Here is a 12831-nt window from a genome sequence, read left to right as displayed (position 1 = left end):
ATTTGGAAACTAAAACATGGACTCACAGTTTCTGAGTTTAAAGTGTTTGCTAAGTAGTAGCGGTATATGATCAAAATGTGCTCATATTACCAGCTAATCCGTCTTTATTCTAAATCTAAGTATTATCATCACAACCAGTACATGAATGGTTTGAAGGTTTCTTTGAGAACTGGATAACCAGTTAATGTTTAAGTAAGGGGAAAATTAAATTTCAATTATTTAGTTCATATCTAATTTGTCAGCTTGTAGGAGGGTGAATAATTGATTAGATGTTTGTTACTTAACATGAAATTAGCAGTTCATCAGACAATGATTTACGACCTACTGAAAACGCAGAAATAACAAGTCATTTGAAATAGATCATTTAAAAATCAATCTCGTTAACAACCGATGCTAATAAGAGAATTTTTAAAGACAAACCTTACGTTTAAGTCTGGGAATTCTCAATAGTATGCACTGAGGACGTTCCTGTCTTCAAGAGACTACTGTACCATTTCAGATAATCAGTCAGTATTATATTTTAAAAAATTGTTCTTTAATTCATCCAAATTATTATTTAACAAGTACGATCATATATCTATATTGAGAAGTAGTTCAAAACAAAGATGAAATAACTTTCCATTGTATCGTAATTTTCAATGGTCTTCCAGATGATTCCAATCTATTTTGCTAATTATCACCGGATTACGACGATCTCCAACAGCTATCTGGCTAAATGAATCAACTTGACCCCAACTCACAAAATGAACTAGTTTGATTTTATTACAAAACCTTTGGAAAATTCACATATATGTCGATAATCTACTGAAATAAATGTGTAAGATACTTTTTCATCGCTATAAGTTTGTTCTTCACTTAATTTACTGTTAAAATTCATTTCTATCGGCTATTCTTTACCAGCAACCTGTGAAGAATTTTTATACAATTATGCTGTAAACACTTTTTTTAATGTCAGCTGTTAAAAGTTTAATTAACATTTTTGCAAAGACAAAACTTATATAAAAAGATGACAAATAAAGTATTTCATTCCTTGTTAGAAAAAGATCAACATACATAGTACAAAGCTTTCAGATCACAATGAGCTAATGATATTTATTTAACCAAAGTATCTAAAATCTATGGCTTTCCTTTATTCATTTACCTTCAGTGTTCCTTTCAATGCTTGTTTGAATCATTGTTTTCTTCTAATTATCCTCTTAAGTTATTATTGAAGAAACAATTACAAATGAAGTGCTAGTTTTGAGTGCTGTTTTACTGCAGGCGTGCACATTTTATCATACAATGTGTACGGAATTTCTTAGTCATATATACCTCTGTGTAAAATTTTTTTAAGATCATAACGACCACTGATAATATTACCTCTTTCAAAACAAACTATCATGAACCTATAACAAGTGTTTCTAATGCACAAAGTTAGTGTACAAGACGTTAAGTTTTAACCAGATTACATATGTTATATAAATTATCGCGGCTGAATTGTTTTTTCTTAGTTTCTCAAAATGATTTCAGTCACCTGACTCTAATGCAAATCTGATTGTTTTGATTCACATTTTAAAGTTTTTCTAAAAATCAGCTATAAAATACCTAATTCACTATTCTATTCTTGTTTCATTCAATATTAACTAATTATTTATCTGATAACTGAACTGTTCAATGATTTGGTGATCGAATAATTTTATTCATCACATTATCATGTCTATGATGTTTAGTCAGCCGTGCATAATACCAAGTGAGAATGATCCATAATTAAATGGTTCTTCAGACATTAAACGATTTCTTTGTTATTGTCTTTTTCGTTAGTCAGACCACTGTTTTTTAAAGCTACAGTACTTCGTATAATTCTCACTAGAAAGACCGGTATTTTTGATTACATTATTCCTTAATTTATTTTCATATGGTTGGTTTGCAATTAATTTCTCTCAGACTAGTAGAAAGCGAAATTAATTTTATTTGATATTCTTTTGCAGTTTAATTTTCGGTGCTAACTTTAAGGTACCTATATGCAAACTAATCGTTCAAATCTAAAAGTCATTTTTAGTGAAGACAAACTTTATTCTTGTTGACTTTGCACCTGACAACCAACCAAAATGAATCAGAAATTACTATTAACACTATCATAATCTATGATGAAAGGCATGTTTCGTTATCTGTCATTTTTGCTGGGTTACATAAAAGATATAAAGTTTTCTATGACAAAACACCACACCATAATACTGCAGACATGTCAAATGTAGGGCAGTCAGTGATGACAGAAGAAAAATCACACGGCATAAATCATACCTCTAATAAATTTTATGATAGACATTATTCCAAGGTATCAACATAACCTCAATTAATGACTGCTATACGCTTAGATGACTGGAAAACGTCAAATTTATTCCCAGCCGTCATTTCTACCGAGAATGGTGAATCTCAGAAAAATGAGGAAATTTTCACGAAACATTTCACAGTAAATTTCAAATAAAATCAATAAGTAATTTGTCTCACTACGCATTAGGCATAAACAGTTGGTAAAAAAGTGAGATCTAATATGGCGATCGACTAGTTTTATTTCAAAATTGTGTCAATAATTCTTTTTTAATTTTTGCAAAATGATTAATTGTAATGGTTTCAAAATGTATAATTTGAAAATATAATTTGAAATGGGATTAAGTCAAGTTCAATCACAAATTGAATTTCAGACACCGTTGAATAAACCATGAACAATAACATTCCGTAGTAGTGATAAACAATTTTTTAGACACCAAGTTATATCAAGCGGATGATCCAAGCATAAATAAAAAAACTAAATCAAATTATTATGTAATTTTAATCTTGTTCCTAATGTATTAGCCTATAGTTTAACTGTGATCATTTAATGACTTTGTGTCTAAACAGTTAAATAATTTGATTATGAAGCTTTCGTTTTTGTTTTATAGTGAGGTGAAATCAGTCTATGAACTAGGGCAATCCAGGATGTTCATTATATTCTCAATCTCGTTTTTAGCCTATCCATAGACGTCTATGGTACTGAACCCAAAGTTTTCATGCTTACTGTTAAGGTGACAATTGATACAGATCAACTGATGGACGCGAAAATGTTTTACAGAACTATCGAACTGTGTAATACGTTATTGTTTATATATCATACAGATACAAATGTTATTATTATCTCTATTACCCTTATTTCTAAGTTGTAACTCAAAAAATGCATATATAATCTTACAAAACTAACACAGTATATGCTTATCAAGACGGTAACTATTTTTTTGTGGTTCAAACCCAAAAACATTTCATTCATTGGTATTATTTTATAATACAATAAAGTTTCAATTGTTTATAATAATAATAATTATATTAGCTATGTTCAGTAACATAAATTTTGTTATTTTAAGGAATTCTGAACATCAGTTCAGTAATATCGCTATACGTTTTTCCCCAAAATACCCTCAAATTGTAACCAGTGAAAAACTAGATCTTATAAATGTTTATTTCGATAGTCAGTACTTATCACTCATCTTCGATGAAGAATATATTCTGTAAGTTCCGGTGTTATGACCAACCTTTTCTATGCATCAAGAATTAGATGCGTGGATTCTGATTTATTCGTCTTTTGTCTTTTCAAACGTTAGACAAGAATCGAATTATCCCAACATGTGCCACGTTTTAGTCTGGGACTTCCTGTCTTTAGCACTACGAGGGATTGTAAATCTTTAATTACAGTATACACAGATTTTGATTCATAGTTATTCGGTTCAAACAAATCCAAAACAGGAAGGTCTATCACGAAAATTGATAGCCATAACGTCACAATAGTTAATACTAATTCTAACAAAAAAGACTGGATCTGCTTATTTATCAAATAATCATCAGTAAACTACCTTAATTTATTGGGATACATCAATTTAAAGTTCAGATTCATTTTGTCTGCTGTCACAAACTTGTTTAAATAAAGTTTGTAAAAGCTAGTAAATTTTCATTAACACTACAAAGTCTTCAATAGATTCGATTTTACTTAAGTGATGCGTAAATTAAGGTTAACCACTAGATTGGAAAAGTCTAACTTTATTGTCCTCGAAGGTTATCAGTTCAATTGGAAGCATTGCTATAACATGAATTAAACTCCCTGATTGATGTTTAATATGAAGAATATGTATTTCAAATCACATACTATTCCGCTATGAGACAAAGTGAAAAGATCTAACCTCTTTAATTGTTTCCAGTAGAAATGTCTGGAAATCCAAGTCAAGACCTAGAATATTCCATTTATGAACACTAGTATCTTCCATTATCCCTGAAATGGCAGGCCAACTACAGTGCACTGACGAGTTTTACCAAAAGAGGTCAAAATGGTCATTTAAAAAATCTCATTGTATTCTATGTTTGGTATGGACAAGACATGCATGATGGAATGACTTTTTGCCTTGTCTTCACAAACGTTCCCACAGGTTTATACACTCTGAAGATTTTTTGATTTCAATTCCTTATGTTTTGTTTAGAACTTTTACATAGTAAATTTCAGTATTTTTCTGGTCTTCTATCAACAACAAATCTGTGAATTCAAAAGGGCAGATATAGAGTAATTAATCGAAAGAATCATGTTTCTTCCGGATTATGTAAATTTTTGTACACAACTGTATGTTGGGGCTGATTCAAGTTAACAACTTCATATTAATCAGCCCCAACATTACCAATTTGATTTGATTTGATTTTATATAACAAACAACGATTCTTAATTCACATATTACAATTTCCAAATGGTGTACTCTGCCTTAAATCTGGCCAATTTTATGGATTATTAATTTGGATTCATAATTGTAGAACCTGATGAGAAATTATTGAAAAGAATATTCTTCGTTCATACAATTGTGTTTTTAATATAATGGGAATTTTCCGGAGGTTAAAATTCAAGTTTGATGTTCATATCTGAAAGCAGTATATCCATTCCCTTAATTTACAATGTTCTTTATAGTCTATTCTTATTTGTTAAGTTGTATATTTTGACACTTGTTTGTTCGTATTCTTCATCCTCTGTATGGCTGTCAAAGTGATGAATTTCTCATATCCCCCTTCTATGTTATCTCACTCACAACTATTTGCCTATTACACAACCCTAAATTTGGTTGACTTTTCACACCTCAATTGATGATGCAAGTTTTTAACTTTGTTTTTATTATATATGTATAATAGAAATTTAGAAGAAAATACATTCAATTCGTGGAATTATCATTGTTATGTGAACTGGTGAGTGCTTTAATAGTTGAATTCTTGAGTCATTTTAAGCTAGACCACCACTGAAAACCTGGAAGCACTAGATGGCCATTTCTTCCTAGTATAGGACTCCATAGCAGTGCCCATCCACAATCCTGAACGTAGGACTTGAACCTAGGACCTTCAGTCTCGCGCGCAAACGCTTAAATCCTAGACTACTGAGCCGGCATCCAACGGTGTTAATATCTAACTTTAATCGATCCATGACTTTGCGCGCCCCTTTGCCCATTGACTGAGGTGCTTCAGGTTCTTCAATGGTGGTTTATCTTAGATCGACTCATGAATTCAATCTACACTAATCCCCATTCTGGTGTTTTTTGACAAGTTATTTTATAAAAGCATCATTTATCGAAGGTATGTACCCATATATATATATATATATATATATATATATATATATATATATATATATATATATATATATATATAAAGTCACGAATATGTAAATGGCATCTAATTTTCGTAATCTTAAATAATATACAAAAAAGTTATTAAAGACATATAGTATCAGTCAATTCCAAAGTTAGTCATAAACAATCTGACGTCTAATATAAAGATCTGCATCAGTTTTCAGTTTTCTCTGTAACGCATATAATTCTTTTTTTAATTCAGTTTCATTATTATTCATAAACGCCTGACAAAAAATTAAGATAAATCATCTTGATTTTTTCTTTAAAAGAACACTACTATTTCAAATAAGTAATAAAAAGCTTAAAATGATTAGTTCTTTTGATTACAATTTGCTGGTATATTAAACAGACAAAGTTTTAGTAGTATGATACTTATGATCAGAAGAAATGATTATTCAGGTTTAAGTGATTCCTTATGTTGAGGGAATTTATGCAACATAGAAAATCTTCCATTATTTCCATCTATTATCTGAATTCTGTTCGTAAATAATAGTTTTGAGTATAAAATGAATGCAACCAACTATTTTTGTTAATAGAAGTTTTGATGTGTAAATATTTTACAAGGTAAATTATACTCCGACCCGCATGAAATAAATACGTAGTTTGTAGTAATATCTTTGTTCTGTGCAAAACATTCAAAAGATATCAGTATGGGTAGTTTGGTTTACAGCACACAAGTTCTGATCGTTTTTACTCTATTTTTGTAAGTTGTTTCAATAAATACCCTCATTCGTTTATTCGAATTGCTCAAGGTTTCTCAAGTGAAGCTTCACTATTGAACACCTACTTAATGTTTCGAATAGTTAACCGTTTGTTAAAAAACCAGAAAGTCATGAGTTTAATCCACGGTGGTTTTGTGGATAAATACTACCAAGAAGTTCCATACTAGAACTAAATGACAGTTCAGTACTCCCTATATTTCAATGATATCCCAAATGAGATTAATCTATAACTAATAAAACTTACAAATCAAAACATTTCTACAATGGTCAAGCGGGTTAAAAAGTGTCGTAGGTTCGAGTAATTAAACCGATTCTAATTGATATTACTATTACATGAAATAAGCATAACTAGAAATTCATTAGCCCAAAGATAGACTGAAAACCGTTTCCTACAAACTACAACTAATCATCTAGTGTAGATAATGATAAAAATTTATATGACATATTAAACTATCCATTTTAATTATTTCATTTTGGTGTCATCACGAAGTAATTTATTCAAGGTGATTTGAGTTTTAGTCAGCTAACTGATTAGAATGATATCATCCTAGTCACTGAGAATCAACTTGATTCACTACAAATCAGAAAGGTTTAGTGAACGGTTATTCATTACTTATTTCAATAATGATCCGATGCGTTAACACGTATTTTCGTTGATCAAACCTGTTAACTACATAGCATTAAATTGATTAAAACACTTTAAAAAGTATAACTAACCTAACTTTGTTAAGGTTAACTTTAAATTATTCTGTATTATTCTCATTTAAATAAAAGTTACTGTAAATATTTGAATTTATAGTCACATGGCTACATACTAGCTACACCAAAATAAAAGACTATAATGTTTGGTTACATGGAGTTTAAACATTTATATAATTATTTTCTTAAAATTATTGTGAAATAAAATCTGACCACATAGTATCAAGCATCAACTACACAATACACCAATTAGTTGATAAATTAAGCTTAGTAATACTTTGCTTCATAGTACCGATGCTATGAAACCATTGTGGAATATTATTCAATACTAAATCGTACATAGAAATGAGTCGGAAACGTTTTTAATTTTATATGGCCACTTGTTATGTCACTACCTACAAATTTATTGAGCTCATAAAATACTCAATCGTATCTTAATTAGTTTGTGTGTCTTCTGGTGCCTGGATTTGGTTATTTTACTGAATGTATGGATTAGAAAGATGATTGCTATCTTATAAGTATTGAAAGAAGTTTATGCACGCATTTAGCCTTCCAGGTTAATTCTCGAAATTGACCGATGTCAGACAAATGGACAATACAACCTGGACTTTTTTGCAGTGTCCCCTAGTCCCCAGTAAACGCGAGAATTTCAGATTTTGTGACATCTTCGACATTCTTACGTCATCTATTCAGATCTAAATGGTCCACGTTTACAACCTCAGTCAATTCATCATCTAATGTCATGATTGTTCATTGTCCTCAGATATGACTGTATCACAGTCAACAGAGTTGAAAACAGTCAGTCATGGCTTTTTACGAGTTAAAGAACTTGGGAATTATTCAGTTAATAAATAACAGTCTATCTACTTACGTTGAGCAAGCGTCTCTTTTATTGAGTCAAAAATTTAAAACTAATTCCTAGGATGTCAGTACTGCTAAATGACCAGAAGGTATTAACAATGCAAGAAAAAGGATGATGGGTTTTATTTTAAATTTCGTATATTATGATTACTATGGATTCATTTAGAAATTTTTAAATATAGCTATCCAGTTTAGAATAGATTCTAAATAACAAAGTTTACTACTCATTTGGTTTTAAGTAATATGTTACGCAGAACGGGCATGAAACTAATTTCCCAAGAGTTACCCGAACTACGGTAGACGTTATGTAAGCATAATATGCTATATAACTTATAATTTGATCTCTTTAGATAGAAAAAATCAATTTAAATGATAAACTTACCGATGCTTTAAGTCCAAGCCTTAAGGATTATAATTACATTTCTTCATCCCCCAAATTAAACTACGTTACACAGGACATTTATCAAGCTAGCTTATATTGTATCAGATTAGTTGTAGTTTATAATTTATTCACAGAGCAGATTGTGGGCAAAAGATCTGTGTCCGAAATTTGGTTTACAAAATTTAAAAGCTACGCTTCTTCCTGTTTTTATAACCGATACCGAGAACAATGTTCGACAAACGAAAACATTAGTATGAAAAGAGCTAACATCTCAACCAGCTACGGTAAGGTTCCAAGCTATAAATGGCGGTTAACACTACAAACGTTTTACAGGATTGCTGATATTAAAGAAATATCTTTTATCACTTACTTACGCCTGTTATCCCTCTTGAGGTACGGATAGCTAGTCGGAGATCTCAACTCAATTCTTTCCTGTGCTTTTCTTCCTAGTTTTTGCCAAGCGCTGTTCATTCTTTTGATGTATGCCTCCAATTCAAGACCAAGTTTGTTCTCTGACAATCCGTCTCTGTTCTTTTTTTCCTGATACTTCTGGGTTGCTTAGTGATGAACTTTTAATATCAGTAAAAGTTTGATTTCCGGTTATGTGAAAACTGACTGTAGTAAAAAAAAATTCACGAAATAAATTACCCATTTATTAAAAACCACAATCAACCATTATAGATTATGTAGCTAATACTACAACTTGCACACCAAAGTACCAAAAACTACAACGAAACATTAAACTGGACACAGCACAGAATCAATCGTGTACTACAGATATGACGGAAATAGCACAGGAATTCGAATACTTACATGGACAGTTGAAATACTAATTTGTATGCAGAATAATTAAAATGATTAATTTTTGATTTGATGATGAACTAAAACAAAAACAATTTCCGACTCATTGAAATTCAACAAACAATCTGAAATTTTAACATTATTGGCTGCATAATAATATCTCAGGTTGTTTGATTGAACTTTCAAAGGTAAATACATTAAAATGTAAACTCATTATTTAATAAACACTGATATAAATGTGGGAGAAGAAAAAATGTTATGGGCATAATATCATTTTTGTCCTGTATCATTTTGGTGAATTACTTTAATTATCAACTGAAATTCATCAAGTATATTAATACATTTGTAAAAAGTGTCTAAACTCATATTTAACCTAATAAGCCAGTATTTCTTTATGTTAAAACAAATAATTTGTAACTGTATTACTGACGAATATCATCAAAAAACCGCTTTATTACAGAACACTTTTAATTGTCAGAAGGGCTTTTGTGGATATTATAGTAATTTCAGTGGTTGAGATCATGAGTCAATTGAAGCTAGACCACCATGGAAAACCTGGAAGCATTGGACAGTCTAGCTTCAATTGACTCATAATCTTAACCATTGATATTTTAATTATGCAAAATTTATTTAAGAAGAGACTTATGATTTTAATAAAATTCAACTTGTCAATAAAGTTAGAATTAACATTTTTAAAAAATAAGTAGAATAACATACGTTACTGAATTTCAGTTTTAAAAAATTCTGTAGACCTTTAAATAACCTTTAACACTGAATTACTGGTTATTACAAGGAAAAGTGTTAATGATATTGTAGCAGTTTTTATAATGTACCCTTATCCAAATTATTCTTGTTTGAACAAATAAACGTTTTATTTTTAATAAAATAAATCATTTTACTTTTCTTCTTATATAAGTGGTTAATGTTTTATAAACATATGTTTTCTATATTTTTGAGCTTCCCTGGTTGTGAACCTCTATATCTGCTGATTTCACTAAATTTAAGATGCCAAATAAACCTCATTTAACAGAACAATTGCGGATTAAACTGGAGTTAAATCCAGTCAGTATCCGTCTATTCATTTTCATGGTTTATCTGTTAATCTGAAAACACGAAAAACAAAAGTTGTAGATTAAACCACTGATTAATCTTAATAAGAACAATCGTAAGAATGTGGAAGCACAGGACAGATTTTCCGTCTCATTATGAAACTACTCAAAGGTGTTCATCCACGGCCTCGCCAAGAAGGTTTGAACCAGGAACCCTCAACCTCGCTCACAAACGTTTAAATTTCAGACCACCGAGCCTAAGTACATGTCTAACTTCAATCAATTCGCTTCATTGAGCGAACATCTTTAACTGTCCTCGATAAGTACCTTACTTACATCCAATACGGCCACATTCCACCGACCAAGGCTTTTCAATCAAATGTAAAAAAATCTTCTTTTAATAAGCATATGATCATTATTATTATCAGGCTTTTATCGATATAGATAAATAATCCGAGTAAATACAGTACTTAAAAAAACATTTCATGTCATACATCTCTCAGTTGAACCAGTCTAAGTATTATGTATGAAACTAATTTAATGTAATATGAACTCGAGAATGAAATCAGTAAGTCAGATTTATTTTAATACTGTATCCAGGTCATCATTTTCTATGAGACTTAGGAACTGACATCGTTGTTATAGTTAAATAACTGTTTGTTGCCTGGTAGACAAGTTTCATGATTGATTTGCAGTTATTTTTTTAAAAGGAACTGACAGTCTTTAAAACATTTTCTGACTTACTGACAAGTCATGAAAGCTAAAACAAAATAAAATTTTGATGCTGTCTACTTTTTAATGATTCAATAACTAATGTAAGCAGTTTCGTACATTTTATGTGTATATTTGTGCATTCATTTCTCTATAGAAATACTCATTTTTATTCAAAATCTAATATTTCGTATTATCATACTTACTTCTTGAATCAAAACTTAACTAGATTTAAAAAATGATTCTTCTTAAAATTACTGTTGCTTTTCACAGAAAACTAGTTCCGTTAGTGTTTTATTCAATCAGTTTTATGAGTTTATAGGGGTTTAACTTAAATTTTAGTTTATTTACTCCACGAGTGAACAGAATGGTTTACATATTTAGGCATAAAATTATGATTTATGATTGTTATTTGTAACAATTTTCTACCGATTTGATTTCTTGCCAACTTTTATCACAAATAACCACAACAATCATAATGAAGATACTTATAAAATTAAAACTGTGAGGCATTGGGAAGTTAGAAATGAACATTTAAGGATGTTAATAGGTGAGTAAGAGCTTTTTTTCTCTGAATATTTTGATATGTTACTACGATTTAATCCGAATAATCTTATTGGACAATATTCCCTGTCATTCGACTAATCAGCAATACTCGTTAATTTATTTCTCACGGTAATTTTAAATTTGTTGAAACTATATATATAGCGGGCGTGTTGTTCACGAAATTGGGAAGACGAAAAGCAACTTTCCGGAGCTTTAACCGGGTTGGTAGAAATGGAGGATCCACCTAGGGTATTTGGAAAACCATGATTCCAAACCAAGATCCTGAAGGAACAAATTGCATATGAACCAATTATTGGTCACCGACTACCATAGGACTACATCTTCTGACGTTGATCCACTGCCTTGTGAATCAAACCTTTAGATTAAAGGCTCATGGTGTGATCCTCTAATAAAACCGCCTGCCTTGGTCTTGGCGCCCGGGCAGTATCACAGCCAACACACAAATCAAGTTATTTGTGTAGGGCATCTGTATTTGTTTCCCCTTAGTACCAATATCTATGTGTTCAAATAAAATAAAACAAATACATGAAAGACTGTTTATTACGTATTTAAAGTAGATGATATATAAAATTTTCAAAGTCTTATACATGATAAAACACCAGCGTTGAATGTGTGAAAATAATCCGTACAAGCTTTGGGGGTCTTTAGTAATAATCATATATTCTGTGATATCCCAATTAGTAGAAAATTGCATTCCCGACGTTCCGTAACTTAGTGTAAGTCACTTCTTCACAGTCAATAAATAACTAACTGAAATAAATTAGCAGTAGTTTGAATAGTGCAAAGGAAACATAACAGAATATTTTTAGTACAGTCAAAATCATAATAAATCTGAACATGTCAACGTAGTTTTATGTTTGGTCATAGTGATTTTGTTTGGGTTATCCCCGTGTTTATTTGTGTGTATAATTGAGGGTATGAACAATGTATAATTTGTAAAACGAAGTTGTGGAGTTAAAATTTGATTATGTACAGATGCTTTGGAAAATGAATACAGTCAAATGTGGCTGTTTAGAAAAACAGTACAAGTTGGATGAACATTCAGACCTTCTTTGCACTAAAAATATTCGGTTATGTTTCCTTTGCACTGTTCAAACTATTGCTAATTTATTTCAGTTATTTATTTATTGACTTTGAAGGATTGACTTACACTTAGTTACGAAACGTCAGGAATACAATTTTCTACTAATTGTGATATTGCAAAACACGTAATTCTTATTTAGACGTTCACCTCAAAATTATTCACCGGGAAATAAGAGACCATTATTCAATTTGATGTTTTACAGTGATTAAATCAATTACTGATCTGTGTACCTCCTGACTATAGGATGTTGGACATTACCCAACGTGACTGCAAAACATTTGTCCCATACTGGGAC

The sequence above is a fragment of the Schistosoma haematobium genome, chromosome ZW, assembly GCF_000699445.3.
Source record: "Schistosoma haematobium chromosome ZW, whole genome shotgun sequence".
In the NCBI taxonomy this organism is placed as follows: Eukaryota; Metazoa; Platyhelminthes; class Trematoda; order Strigeidida; family Schistosomatidae; genus Schistosoma; species Schistosoma haematobium.
This window is presented reverse-complemented; position numbering follows the sequence as displayed.